The sequence below is a fragment of the Schistocerca piceifrons genome, chromosome 11 (assembly GCF_021461385.2).
Source record: "Schistocerca piceifrons isolate TAMUIC-IGC-003096 chromosome 11, iqSchPice1.1, whole genome shotgun sequence".
Classification (NCBI taxonomy): Eukaryota; Metazoa; Arthropoda; class Insecta; order Orthoptera; family Acrididae; genus Schistocerca; species Schistocerca piceifrons.
In genome coordinates, this window is record NC_060148.1 from 63,960,303 (window position 1) to 63,975,447 (window position 15,145).

Genomic DNA, 15,145 nt, shown 5'->3' on the forward strand with positions numbered 1-15,145 from the left:
GACACTTATCTTTCAGACAATTTGTTCCACCGAAACAAAGTAGATTCAGAATAAACACATTTGTGTTATGTGATTGTAAGACAGGCCATGTCTTAATTCCATTGTTTATACAGAGACATCAACAGAAATTGAGTTCCACAATTTGTGGGAAAGTGGTGACGCAGTGGCTACAATTATAAAGCCTTATTCAGAATGTGGACATACCATCTACCTCAATAATTGGTACTCAAGTCCCAACTTATCTTCCTGACAGGAAGAAGACATGTGGTACTCTCTGTAAAACAGATGCAACATGCCAAAACTTCAGAAAAACTGAAACAAGGAGATATTCAATTCATGTGCACTAATACCATGCCTGCTGCATGGTGGCGTGACAAAAGGGAAGTGTGGATGTTGACCACATGTAACACCACAAACGGTTTTTTTATAAATTACCACTACCAGTCACAAACTTCATCAACTATTGTATTACTTATTTATTTAGCGACATGTTTCGAGGGACTACCTCATCTTCAGGCTAAATGGCACTACAGGAACAACTTTACAACAAGGTCATACTGATATTACATAGTCTTTTTCGTAAATGCTGCACTCATGCTGTGGAAGAAGAGAAAACTTCGTAAGAGGTGATGTCACGCTGGAAGCTGGACTGATGTCTGCATGAAAATCAGTCCAGCTTCCAAAGGGACATCGCCGGCTGCTGTGGCCGAGCAGGTCTAGGCACTTCAGTCCGAAACCGCACTGCTGCTACAGTCGCAAGTTCGAATCCTGCCTCGTGCATGGATGTGTGTGATGTCCAGGTTTAAGTAGTTCTAAGTCTACGGGACTGATGACCTCAGATGTTAAGTCCCATAGTGCTTAGAGCCATTTGAACCAAAGTGACATCGCCTCTTACTAAGTTTTCTTCCACAGGATGACCACAGCTTTTACAAAAAGACTACGTAACATCAATATGACCTTATTGTAAAGTTGTTTATGTAATGCCATTTAGCCTGAAGATGAGTTATTACCTTGAAACATGTCGCTAAATAAATAAATAAATAAATAATACAATAGTTGACAAAGTTTGTGACTGGTAGCAGTAATTTAAAAAACCTTTACATATTTTTTGAGACAGTGACGGTCGAAAAATAGTTAAAATGGCTTCAAATAACTTCATTGTTGTGCAAGGCGATTAATGATTGACTGCTAATGACTTGGAAATAAAATAAACTCAAAACTGAAACTAATATATTTTTGCCCTCCGTAATTAGGTACATATATTTTAATTCACTTGAGAGCTCCCGGCGACAGAAATCTGTGTTGTTTTCGTTTGTCGTGGGAGCTGTAAACAAAGAAGCAGCGAAATCACTTAACACACACACGGGTCACGTGAAGACTAACGCCCTCCCCACTACAACTCAGATAACTCTGCGCATGCGCAAATCTGCCAGCTAGGGCACACGAGAAAAATTGTTCTAGTTTGCATCTGGCTGCTTGCTGCTACTGCTGATACAGCCACACTTCAAGTAGCAGTGCTCATACGCGAGTCAACTGCACATGTGCATGAGCCCGCTGGCAACTGGTCAAATGAAACTAATGTAAACAGTTGTGACGTCACGCTCATAGAAAGCCGTTTATTGTTACGAAGTATTGCACAGCCTTCGCCCTACGACCTTTGGCATATTTTTGCTATTTGCAGACGCTTGTGTGTGCATGGTGTTTTTTTTTTGTAAATGGCGCATTTCCTTTGTCACTTAAGTTTTAGTTTTCCTCTCGTTTATATTTTATTACTGCAGTATCATTCTCCAGTAGCAGGATACAACATTCTTTGCAAGAGAATCAATTCTTACCAGTCAAAATTACAAAAATTTGACTGAAGGCTAAAACAATGAAAAATTCCCGGAATTCCGAAAAATTCACGGGTTTTTCCCGGTTTTCTCCCAGGTGAAAAAATTCCCGGGTTTTTCCTGGGTTTCCCAGATCGTATATACCATGTTGTATCAAGGACCATTTGTGATTACAAAAATACCTCATCCAGGGTCTATGTTTTGAAGGATGTGAAGAATGAAAAGGTGAAAGGAATGTATCATCACTTGTTGAAGGAATTTCATGATGGCTGAAAATTCTGAAGATTGAAGATACTATTCGTATCAAATAACATTGATTAGACAGTTTTAAATTGAAACTACGAACAACACTTCGGATATTTTGTTTCTTTTTGCAATTTAGGAGTTAGTTTTTCTTTTCAGGCATAATGTTCGAGATGTATGCAGACATTATGTATTTGTTTTTCAATGTAGAAATAAGTTTTCTTTCAAGAATGCAGAGAATTCGGATCTAGTATGACTGATTTCATTTAACTTTTAATTAATTAATAATAACTTCAATCAGGTCTCTCAAAGCACAACGACCATGGGTTAGTGATTCAAATGAATCTGGTCTACAGCAAGATATTTTTTGAAGATGTGTATGTTTGTATTTTTTATTTATTTATATATTTTTTAATCTCGTTGAGCTGAAGTAACGCTGTTTGGAAGGGGTAACCCGTTCTCAGCTAAAAACCCGCTTATACTTTGTTTCAATCTTCTGTAATGGACATTTTCTTTGTAATTGTATTATTGTTGTAACATACCTGTGTATGTAAATTTTGTTATGTCAATTGTTACTCATAAAGTTACCAACTAAGCAAATGCTGAGCAGTTACAAGCACATCAACAAGTATTAAGGTGCATCTGCAAGATGACCAGCCTAAGTTGAAACGGCATCACCAGTTGGCTTAGTGTATAGTGCATCCTATGGTTATCAATAAGGATCAAGAACATCTTACAACTTCCGAATATTTAGAATTCAGGACAGAGAATTGGAGAGGACTTTAGATTAGATTCTATTTCAACTCATCATAGATCAAACACCTTTTTCACAGAACTTACACTGACTTATTTTCACATAAACCCTATGCTGAAAAAATAATACCCACAAGAATACGATGAAATGGGAATAGAATTCAAATCAGTTACCTGGAGATGACAAATAGAAGGGAATCGTGTATGGACGTAACCCAACTGTTCACCTCAAGACACAGAAGATTAAGAGTGTTGTGTTTCTTTTGTGAAAAGTGTTTAAATACATATCAAAAATTAAGCATAATGTAAATATCCTATTATCCATTGTTATTCAACAAATTATTTTTTTTTTTCTCCAAATGAGAAATCCGAGGGTGGTGAATCTACCCCGAGGTTTCCCTTGGTCTCCCTTTGTGGGGCTTGGTTGAATGGCTAGATTGCAAGTTTGAGACATCCCAAGGCACGTGACAGAATCTTCGAGTGATTATGAACAAGATTCTGATCACATCTAATGCCATCCTCGAGAAATGAATTAATGCAAGCTAAATAAGCTATGCATATAAGCTACATTTCAGTAATTTTCAAGCAGCACAGATTTGTTAGCACAATATTTTACTTCATTATAGTATATGCACCCCAATGTATAATTTAGGTACAATTTCCAATTGATAGTATATTGACTAATAAGAAAAAGTTACTACAGATATTTCTATATAGTATACAGCGTCATGAACAATCATCAACATAGTGTTGTGCGAATGCTCGTTTGTTTTTGCCCAAAAACGTTCGTCCACAAGAGGGGGATGTATCATGCAATATGAGAGAAAGCAGAGTGACTTCATGTGACGGTGCTAGAGAGAGAGAGAGAGAGAGAGAGAGAGAGAGAGAGAGAGAGAGAGAGAGAGAGAGAGACAAAGCTATTCTTTATTACACTAAGCCAGTTAGCACTCAGATAATTATTCTTAGTGTAGGAAATCTTTGTTCGTGTTAAGAATTAAGAGTTTTCATTCTCGTGAAGTAGAAATCGACAACACTGCGAGATTTTGAAGGATACGGTATTATATATCTGTATATAAAACAGTGAACAGGTAATTCATGTTACAAGAAGAATTTCACTGGCCCAAAAGTCAATAAAAGACTGTTCATTTCAAGAAGGTATGTGTTTATTCCACAATTGATGTATACTTCTATTGTGATCTATTAATGAATACCAGCTCGAGAACATTTCCAATGGGAGCATTCAGTTCTAATTTAATAGTTTTATGCTTTCTTCGGAAAAGAAGTAATTTCACGTATCATTTAAATCCACCAATGTTGACATTTCTATGAACTGAAAGCAAATCTGATTGCTATGCAACAGAGCCCAGGTAGATATTTCTCCGCAACTTTGATTAAAACTTTCAGCTTCAATACAGCGTCTGCAGCAGCTGGAGCAGATTGCTACAACAATGGAAGAGTGTAGTGTGAAAGCAGTTTCGCGCATCGACCTGTATAAAACCAACGGTGTGGGTATTCAACACAACAGAGCACACAGAGTCACTCATACATATAAAGACAAACACAATGTGGTTTGGGAAACATATAGAGAGAGACACTCACTCAATATAAGTGCTCGCCACAGACACTTTATAATGGGGGGGGGGGGGGGGGGGGGCCTTTAATCTGCTTTTAAACATGTCTGTCTGCTGATCAACACTTCATCAGGTTGATGTTTGTCTAGCAGGTTATACGAGTGCGTGCAAACACACCAGACTAGGACTCGAACCCATTCACCTTGCAAAAACAGTCTCGCCACTGCGGTGTGCTTGCACTGATCACTACGGAGCGAGGTGTCTGGGCTCAGTTCCTGATCCAGTATGTAGAACCTTCCACATTCAATGTACATTCAACACAGTAAACACTCTGGGAAACAACAAGTGTCTTTCTGCACACCACACAACTCTCCGTTTGAAGGAGGGTAGAGAAGGCACAGTTGAAGTGTAAAGGTCTGAATCAGCCTCTCACTAGTATAAAGTGGTAAAAATCTTCATTCAGTTTTATTACAAACTAGTCGCAAGAAAAAAAAATAACAGTATCACTCTGTTGACAGCAATGTGGCACAAAAGTGAAAAAGGAAGTTACAAAACTGTTAACTAGCAGTGACCTAACGCTCAGTCACTACTGCACAGTCTTCTTCCAGAAAGGCACCTGAACGAGCCACTTCACACTCGCCACAAATCAAACGTACAGGTCCAAATCTGTAAAGAATGTCACACAATACATTCATAATAAATTACACATGCAGCAACACACGGAGATAACGGTAAAGTTGCCCCAGTCGCAGCCGCAGCCACACTCAGCCATCTGAAGGTTCCGACTGGATCGCCGAGGTGCATCTCTCTCTGCCGGCAACACTAATGACCCGTATCCTCCCTCCACACTGTCCTAATTCTGACATCGACTGCTCCTCTGATTTGTCCATTGCCAGTCTGAAACAATTAACAACAGGAGTCAGTTTTTTTCAAGCATGACTACATCCCACGCAGCTGTAGGAGGTGAACAAAGATTAAATTTAATCAATCATTACATCATTAAATAGTAAAGACTCCCACGAGCATCATGAAATTTCAAGTAGGACTGTGCAGATCAACGTGCCTCATATTAGTTCTGTACTCAGTTACCTCTGCAAAGCATATCAAGTGTGTTCAATTTGCTGACAGTGAAACCACTTCGTAAAGAAGGTCAAAAGAGATAACTTACACAGTTACTGTTAATTTCTTTGCTACCAGAGTTTTCAAAGAGTTTTTGAGAAAACAGTGTATAGCAAGGTTGTGGCACATCTGAGTACACAGAATTTACTTTTACACTTAGTTCAGCTTCAACAGAAGGAGCATCCAAAGAAAATTTATTCCATTTTTTAAAAATGTCAGGAAGCTAACACAAGACTACTTTCCACACATTTCTAAACCTAGCAGATCACTGTAATCAAAGTTATATTTCAACAAAAAAGCAAAACAAATCTACAGCTGTTCCAGAGATACAGTGCTCTAAAAATTTTCTGGAAAGTAGCGAGCGTAAAATGGCACCCGAGGGTCCATGTTTGGCAACCAGTATCTCGGGGCATGAATTTTCTTTTTTTGGACAAAAGCAAAAATTGTGGGTTTCTTAATTTGAGACTGTGATGGTAAGCATTCTGAATTGATAAGTCCAACTAGTTCTCTCAAGGAGAATGAAATTTCCTCAACTTGAAGCAAGCTTTCTCCTACTTTGTTAATGAACAAGTTTCATATCCACATGTCAGATCACTCAATAAAAAGAGGTCTTCACAAATTTCTTCCAACTGTGTCAGCTGATGTGCTTATTCAGCAGAAGGTTATTCTCATTTCAGAAGGCACTCTTGGCCAATGCTATTATTCACCATTTCCTTGAAACATACACCGTTTTTCTTACTACTACTACTACTACTACTACTACTACTACTACTACTGTTATTAAAATGCAATAATACTGAGCTAGGTTTTGACAGGTCTACAAAGTTCTGCAACCATCAGGAATTTGCTTCAAATGTGCAAAACTGTAAGATGACTACAATATGAATTAATCACAACTGGAATCAGTCAGCTCACACAAGTACCTCAATTTGCAATCTCCTGACTGATGCAGCCCACCATGCCTTCAGAACAGCACTTGCACCCAACATCCACAATTATTTGCCGAATATGTTCCAAACTCTATCTTGTGTAGCTTCCTTTAAATGCTCAAGTTATTCCCCGAGGTCTTAACACGTGTCCTTTCATCCTGTCCATACTTCTCGAGAATGTCTTCTAAATGTCCCTCCACTCTCCAATTCTGCAGACAATCGTCTCATTACCGGCGCACAGTAGGGGGACAAGATGGAACGAACACACAGGTTCAATTGCAGGTTAAAGTGCACGGCAGACTTCAGCAAATTCACAGAATACTAGGGAAATGGAATATCTCTACGAAGCACACTGCTTACAATATTTCCTACGTTACAATATTTCTCAAAGAGTGGAATCCATACCGAACAGTAGTAACAGTAAATACTGAAACCATATGAAGAAGGGCAGAGCAAATGCCTTGTTTGGTTCAAGGCACTGAACTACAGATATACATCTACATCTATAGTCTGCAAACAACTGTTATGCGCATGGCACAAGGTACATCCTATTCTACTATTTATTACGGTTTCTTCATGTTGCATTAACGTATGGAGCGTGGGAAGAATGACTCTTTGAATGCCTCTGTCTGTGCTGTAATTATTCTAATCATGTCCTCAAAATCTGTATGGAGCAAAACGTAGCTGGTTGAAACTTCCCAGCAGGTAAAAACTGTGTGCCGGGCCGAGACTCGGACTCAGGACCTTTGCCTTTAGCAGGCAAGAGCTCTACCAACTGAGCTACTCAAGCACGACTCAGGCTCCCCACTCCTTCCAAATTAACGATGTAAGTGTAGACCAAATGTGGCTTCAACTCAAAGAAATAGTATTGGCAACAATCGAGAAATTTATACCAAATACATTAACAAACGATGGAGCTTTCTTGGTACACAAAACAGGTCAGAACACTTTTGCGAAAACAACAAAAAGAACATGCCAAACATAAACAGATACAAAATCACCAAGATTTTCAATCTTTTACAAAAGCTCGAAATTTAGCGCAGTCTACAATGTGAGATGCTTCTAATACTTTCCACAATGAAACTATCTCGAAATCTGGCAAAAAATCCAAAGAGATCCTGGTCATATGTAAAGTATGCTAGCAGCAAGACAGAATCAATGTCTTCTCCGAGCGATAGCAACAGGAACACTATCGACGACAGTTCTGCCAAAGTGGGGTTACTAAACACAGCCTTCTGAAATTTCCTCACGAAAGAAGACTAAGTAAATATTCCAGAATTCAAATCAAGAACAGCTGCCAACGTGAGTAATGTAGAAGTAGATAGCCTCGGTGAAATGAAGCAACTTAAATCTCTTAACAAACGCAAGTCTTGCAGTCCAGGCTGTATACCAATTAGGTTCTTTTCAGAGTATGCCGACACTATAGCTCCATACTTAACACTCGTATACAACCATTTGCTCAGCGAAACAACCAAACCCAATGACTGGGAAGTTGAACAGGTCACACCAATATTCAAAAAAAGTAGTAGGACTAATCCTCTAAATTGCAGGCCCATATCATTAACATCGATATGCAGCAGGATTTTGGAACATATGTTGCCAACACAGATTTAGAAAATATCACTCATGTGAAACACAACTAGCTGTTTACTCACATGAAGTACTGAGTGCCACTGACAAGGGATTTCAAACTGATTCTGTATTTGTAGATTTTCAGAAGGCTTTTGACACCGCACCTCACAAGCAGCTTGTAATCAAATTGCATGTTTATGGAATGTCATCTGTTATGCAACTGGATTCATGAAATTCCTGTCAGAGAGGTCACAGTTCATAGTAACTGATGGAAAGTCACTGAGTAAAACAGAAGTGATTTCTGGTATTCCCCAAGGTAGTGTTACAGGTCCTTATCTATATAAACGATTTGGGAGACAATCTGAGCAGCTGCCTTACGTTGTTTGCAGATGATGCCGTCATTTATCGACCAGTAAAATCATCACAAGATAAAAAAAATTGCAAAACAATTTAGAAAAGATATCTGTAGGGTGTGAAAATTTGCGACTGACCCTAAATAATGAGAAGTGTGAAGTCATCCACATGAGTGCTAAAAGGAATCCGTTAAACTTTGGTTACACGATAAATCAGTCATAAATTCAACTAAATAGATAGCAATTACAATTATTAACAACCTAAATTGGGAGGAACACACAGAAAATGATGTGGAGAAGGCTCATCAAAGCCTGCATTTTATTGGCAGAACATTAGAAAATTTAACAGATCTGCTAAAGAGACTGCTTACTCTACGTTTGTCCAGGCTCTTTTAGAATACTGCTGTGCCGTGTGGGATCCTTACCTGATAGGACTGATGGAGTACAAAGAGACAGTTCAAAGGAGGGCATGTTTTTACTGTCAGGAAATAGGGGAGAGAGGGTCACTGAAATAATACAGCATTTGAGGTGGACATCATTAAAACAAAGGCGTTTTTCGTTGGGGCAGATTCTAACAAAATTTCAATGCTGCGACAGCAGCTTCGCACGAAATTTCGATCACCAACTTTCTCCTCTGAATGCCAAAATATCTTTATGCCGACTTACATAGGAGGAAATGAGCATCATAATAAAATAAGGGAAACCAGAGCTCGTACAGAGAGATATCTAGGTGTTCGTTTTTGAGGCATGTGCCTCTGCTCGGCACTTAAATGTGATTTGCAGAGTGTCCATTTAGATGTAGATGGGTGGGTCCCACTGTCCTACTTTGTATGCATCACATATTTATTTCTTATGTTTTCATTCTTCTTTCTCTTTCAACATTTTTATGTTAAGTTCCTGCATGGCACGCGTATTATCTAAAATTGTAGAACCAAATTCCCGCACAAAACTTCATTATTCTCACTATTCCGTTGGTTTTACAATTGTAACAAAGTAATCAGTTTTCTAAGAAATGATGGCAATCAAAGTTATTAAAATTATAAAATTTCGTGTATCCAGCCATAGGCCAAATCTTATCCATTCTTACATAGATTCCAAACGAGATACTACTTTCTAATGAAAGGGCTATTTTCCCTCTGTTCAGGCAACATACTTGTATTAGACCAAACTTAATTAGTTCAAAAGGTATTTCTCATGGCCCGAACATTCAGTGCCAACTGCAGCTGAGCTGTTATAAATGTCTACCGTATGCCAATATGCTTTTGATCGCTTGAGTTTTCTGAAATCTGTAGCACCCATATTAATGACCAGCAGTCCGAAATTAAAAATTAATGAATTTTTCTTCTTCTTTCTTGGCTCTACAACTCATGATGAGCCCTGGCCTCTTCTACAACGTGGTCAACCAAGAGCCAGATGGGAAGATGGAGTAATCGAAGATCTTAGGAAGATGGGCTATAGAAACTGGAGAGTATTGGCAAAGTAATAAATTTTTAGTAACTATATTTTATTATACAAGATGGATCCCACCGTCATAAACCTATGATTTCCAACGAGTAGGCATAAATTAGTACTGCACATTTTAGTAGGTGCTGCTCATGATAAAAAAAGACAGACTCTATAGGCAATACAAGATGAACTTTCCAACATACAGAATTTATATACTATTTTACTGCACGTTGCAGGGGTTAATACAGGGAGTGGAAGCTAGGTTAGTTAGTGGTTAGTGTGTTTTTTTTTAACGTCCCTTCGACAACGAGGTCATTAGAGACTGAGCACAAGCTCGGGTTAGGGAAGGATGGGGAAGGAAATCGGCCGTGCCCATTCAAAGGAACCATCCCGGCATTGCCTGACACGATTTAGGGAAATCACGGAAAACCTAAATCAGGATGGCCGGAGATGTGATTGAACCGTCGTCCTCCCGAATGCGAGTCCAGTGTGCTAACCACTGCGCCACCTCGCTCGGTGGAGTGGAAGCTATTTCAATCTTTTACAGGTCGGAGATGGCAGTTATAAGGTTCGAGGAGCCATGAAAAGGAAGTGGCGATTGAGAAGGGGGCGAGACAGGATTGCTGCCTATCCACGATGTTACTGAATCTGTACACTGAGACAGCAGTGAATGAAACCAAAGACAAATTTGAAGTAGGAATTGAAGTACAGGGAGAACAATTAAAAACTTTGAGGTTTGCCAATGACATTGTAATTCTGTCAGAAACAGCAAAGTACTCCGAAGAGCAGCTGAATGGAATGGCCAGCGTCTTGAAAGGACAATATAAGATCATCATCAGAAGCAGAACAAAGGTAATGAAGTCACTTTTGGCTCTTCACTTTAGATGTACATCGAACAACATCCAGTTTTATGTGGCAATTCTGTGAAAGAGTGTGGCTACTAAAGGCTTGTACAGCAAAAGGTACATCTATAATCCGTTCATCATAAGAATAAACCTGTTTAAACATTACACTAAGTATCCTTCCGCATTTGCTGGAACCTCATTGGATTTCTGTTTCACGTGGGACTGCAGCCAAGCTGTCTCAAATACTGTCAAGTACAATAATAAGGGTACGTTTTGTGCTGTGCGTTACGCGCACATCTACTTCGTGATAACACGGGACAACAGCTTTACAGGCATATTTAACTTTGATAGCACTGGTCTGTCAGATGGTACAGCTAGCCTGCAGTGACGTGGCCAGCTGCAGTTCACACGTAAAAAGAGACAAGCAGAGGAGCAATACAGCTTTCGAATGTCATTTAATTTTTAAGCGGAATGAAATAATACACTGCGAGTCTCCCACAATATGCTCCTTGGACGACTAGACAAAAACCGCAACATGTTACCATTTTTAGGTAACGTACTGTTGTCATTAGAAACAAGAAAAATGAAAATTCCTGACTTAACCACAGGGTAATTTTTCTGCATAAGCTGTGTGTAATGTAAGAGAGCATTGTAGGATTTCGCCGCATAGTTAAATATTGAAGCCACTGAAGGTATTACTTACAGTCAGTCTTCTGGTAATCTCTTAACTCCTTCCTTATCCGAATCCGAGAGATATATTTCAGTTCTGGAAGTGTCACCTGCTACATTGATAATGAGCCTTTCAACAATCCATGAAGCCAACCAGATGCAGCATTTTCCCTTCTTTTGTGACGAGCCATCCTACAGCCCACCAGTGTTCGGCAGTGACGTGTGAAAAAGCTGCATGCGTTAGTTCCAGTATGTCTGGCAGCTTAACAGTCTTGTTACTTCTCGGGCCAAATCCCGCAGCTTGGCTCCAGATCAGTTCTGTTGGGTTCATACTGTACTGGTCCAGCAGCAAATGTAAAAATGCAGCATTTGTGTGATGGACTCGATGCTGTGAAAATTTTTGTTTTTCGTGTTGCTGTGATACTTATGTACCAGGGCGGTTTTTCACTTTTACCTTAAAAAAATTAATTTGTTATGTTTTCTTAATTTAAACAACTTATGAACAGTCTTTCATAAAACATTGATAATTAAGAATTTGTATTTGAAATGGAAACAGGAATTTCGTGTCCAATATGTAAGTAGAAACAAGAAGACTTGCATTATTCATAAAAAAAATGATGAGTTTTCTAATTACGAGCTGTAGGTATTTCAAGTCGAACGAGAAAAAAAAATTATACACGGGAGATTTGAACTAATGCATGAATAACAGAATTTGGTACACATTCTAATGCGCTACTGACTGTGTCATACGTGCGCTGTCTGTTCATCACCCGAAGTATATAGAATGCTGGAAAACTTCAAAGTCGATTATCTCCATAAATTTACGAAAAACATTAAGAACAGCCTATTTCTCGGAACTTTTTAACCGTGTTCCACTCGCATATTTCATTACGGAAAGAAAGCAGCCTCAACCATTTTCATACTGCACATTAACAGCGTGACAATCAGAGCACAACGCTGCAGAGGCTGCGATTGTACACGATTTTGAAAATAAAAACTACGTAGCTAAAGCGTGATTGAGATAATTGTTGATGGCTGTTAACATATATGAATATCTAACAGTTTCATTTAACGTAACTTAGTAATAAGATGTCTACTAGGTAAGTAGGAACTACTTCCAAGAGTTTAACAATGCCAGTATACGTGTGCTATGGCTCCTGACCAGTAATTACGTTTTCGTTTATTTACATCAGGTTTATTCTTATGAGGAACAGATTATAGTAACTTGGCACAGTGCACTTCACAGTGGTTTTGAGAGTGCATGTGGAGAAAGCTTGGGGTCGGCCCTGGAACGTGTTATCACCGTACGATTGATGGTGGGCTGCACCTGGAGTGCAAGTCTGCAGCATGCAGATGTTGGCAGCAGCGAAGAGAAGGCTCTGGCCAGTACGAGCTGTGACAGCAGACTAGTAAGGAACAAACACGAGTCAACGAGATAAAATACTGTACCTAGACCAAATAAGGAAGTCTTCAGCCCTATATATTTTTTTAGCTACATTACACCTGTAAATGTGAAGTCGACATATCCATTCCTAGTGGTGGATCTATCTTGGTCTGGTCCAGCCTCATCTACTGGCAGCTCTGTGGCACGGCGCTACCGTCAGCAGTTGACAATGGCAGTTCTGCATACCAGTGACAAAATGCAATTCATTTTCTACGGCATGAGAAACAAACATCGGTTTGTTGCAGGATTCTCGAACATATTCTCAGTTTGAATACAATGAATTTCCTTGAGACAGAAATTGCTGTCCATGCAGCAGCACAGCTTTTGAAAGCATCACTCCTGTGAAACGCAACTAACCTTTTTTTTCACATGATATCTTGCGAACCATGGATGAAGGGTACCAGACGGATGCCATATTCCTTGACTTCCGGAAAGTGTTTGACTTGGTGCCCCACTGCAGACTCCTAACTAAGGTACGAGCATATGGGATTGGTTCCCAAATATGTGAGTGGCTCGAAGACTTCTTAAGTAATAGAACCCAGTACGTTGTCCTCAATGGTGAGTTCTTCAGAGGTGAGGGTATCATCTGGAGTGCCCCAGGGAAGTGTGGTAGGTCCGCTGTTTTCTATCTACATAAATGATCATTTGGACAGGGTGGATAGCAATGTGTGGCTGTTTGCTGATGATGCTGTGGTGTACGAGAAGTTGTCATCGTTGACTGTAGGAGGATACAAGATGACTTGGACAGGATTTGTGATTGGTGTAAAGAATGGCAGCTAACTCTAAATATAGATAAATGTAAATTAATGCACATGAATAGGAAAAAGAATCCTGTAATGTTTGAATATTCCATTAGTAGTGTAGTGCTTGACACAGTCACGTCGATTAAATATTTGGGCGTAACATTGCAGAGTGACATGAAGTGGGACAAGCATGTAATAGCAGTTGTGGGGAAGACGGATAGTCGTCTTCGGTTCATTGGTAGAATTTTGGGAAGATGTGGTTCATCTGTAAAGGAGAAAACTTATGAAACACTAATACGATCTATTCTCGAGTACTGCTCGAGCGTTTGGGATCCCTATCAGGTCGGATTGAGGGAGGATATTAGAAGCAATTCAGAGGCGGGCTGCTAGATTTGTTACTGGTAGGTTTGATCATCACACAAGTGTTACGGAAATGCTTCAGGAACTCGGGTGGGAGTCTCTGGATGAAAGGAGGCGTTCTTTTCGTGAACCGCTACTGAGAAAATTTAGAGAACCAGCATTTGAGGCTGACTGCAGTACAATTTCGCGGAAAGACCACAAAGATAAGAGATTAGGGCTCATATGGAGGCATATAGGCAGTAATTTTTCCCTCGTTCTGTTTGGGAGTGGAACAGGGAGAGAAGATGCTAGTTGTGGTACGAGGTATCCTCCGCCACACACCATATGGTGGACTGCAGAGTATGTATGTAGATGTAGAAACATCCATCAAAATCCACAGGGAAGTGCATATGGGGAAAAGTGTCTCACTATGAGAAGTGGGAGGTGGCAGTAGTGGTGGTGCTGCTGCGAGTTTGTGAAGGTCACAAACACTTGCACGACAATGAGACTTCATGGAGGCCACGTTTGTCGCTGACTGACAAAATATCCCACACGGGTGCAATGGTGAAAGCAGATCGGTGTGTGCCTCTTGAGGACATTTGACAGGAGATTGGCAATTTGTATGAAAGGTGTTTACAACATCATTTGTGGGTCCGTTGGGCACCAAAAGGTTTGGCGACGGTGGGTGCCTACCCAGCTGGATGAAATGATGAAAGGCAAGTAAATGACTGCTTCACTCAATCATCTGAAACATGTAACAGTACGCCAAGGAGGATGAAAGTTTCCTGGACCACACTGTTACTGGTGATAAAATGCAGATAATGCATCTCGTGAAGGAATCAAAGCAGCATGGCAGGTGTGGAAACATCCACTCAGTGCCATCTGTTGTGAAATCATGTTTAAAGTCTTCCAGTATTACCATGGACCACTCCAGCCAGATTCCGTGCCACTACATGCAACCATTAATGCCAACAGTTATTGTTCAACATTCTAAAGTCAGCAGGCTGCCTAAGGAAGAAGCGCCGATGCATTCTCTATGTGGACAATGCGGTTATCCTCCAAAACAATGTGACGCCACTTACGGTAATCTGAAATGCCTACAAGCTCAACTGGAAGAGACTAGACCAACCACCCTCATCATAATGTTTGGTTGATATGGGGGAGGGGACCTCGCCATAACGATTTCCATATTTTTGGTCTGCTGGCAAAGTTCAGGGCAGGGTAGCGATTCACGTGCAACAACGACACAAGGCCATGTTGCTGAAGTACTCCGTGGCCTGATACAGGGCG

At 40.0% G+C, this 15,145-nt stretch overlaps 1 protein-coding gene across 2 annotated transcripts in view; it reads right to left on the reverse strand.

Moving 5' to 3' along the window:
- Positions 1-4,845: 4,845 nt before the first annotated feature.
- The window catches only part of LOC124720048, a 44,735-nt gene continuing 34,435 nt past the window's right edge, over positions 4,846-15,145 (reverse strand). For both annotated transcript variants that reach the window (XR_007006047.1, XM_047245306.1), the window contains exon 3: positions 4,846-5,293. The gene's annotated coding sequence lies outside the window, so the exon portion shown is untranslated. The remainder of the gene's footprint in view (positions 5,294-15,145) is intronic.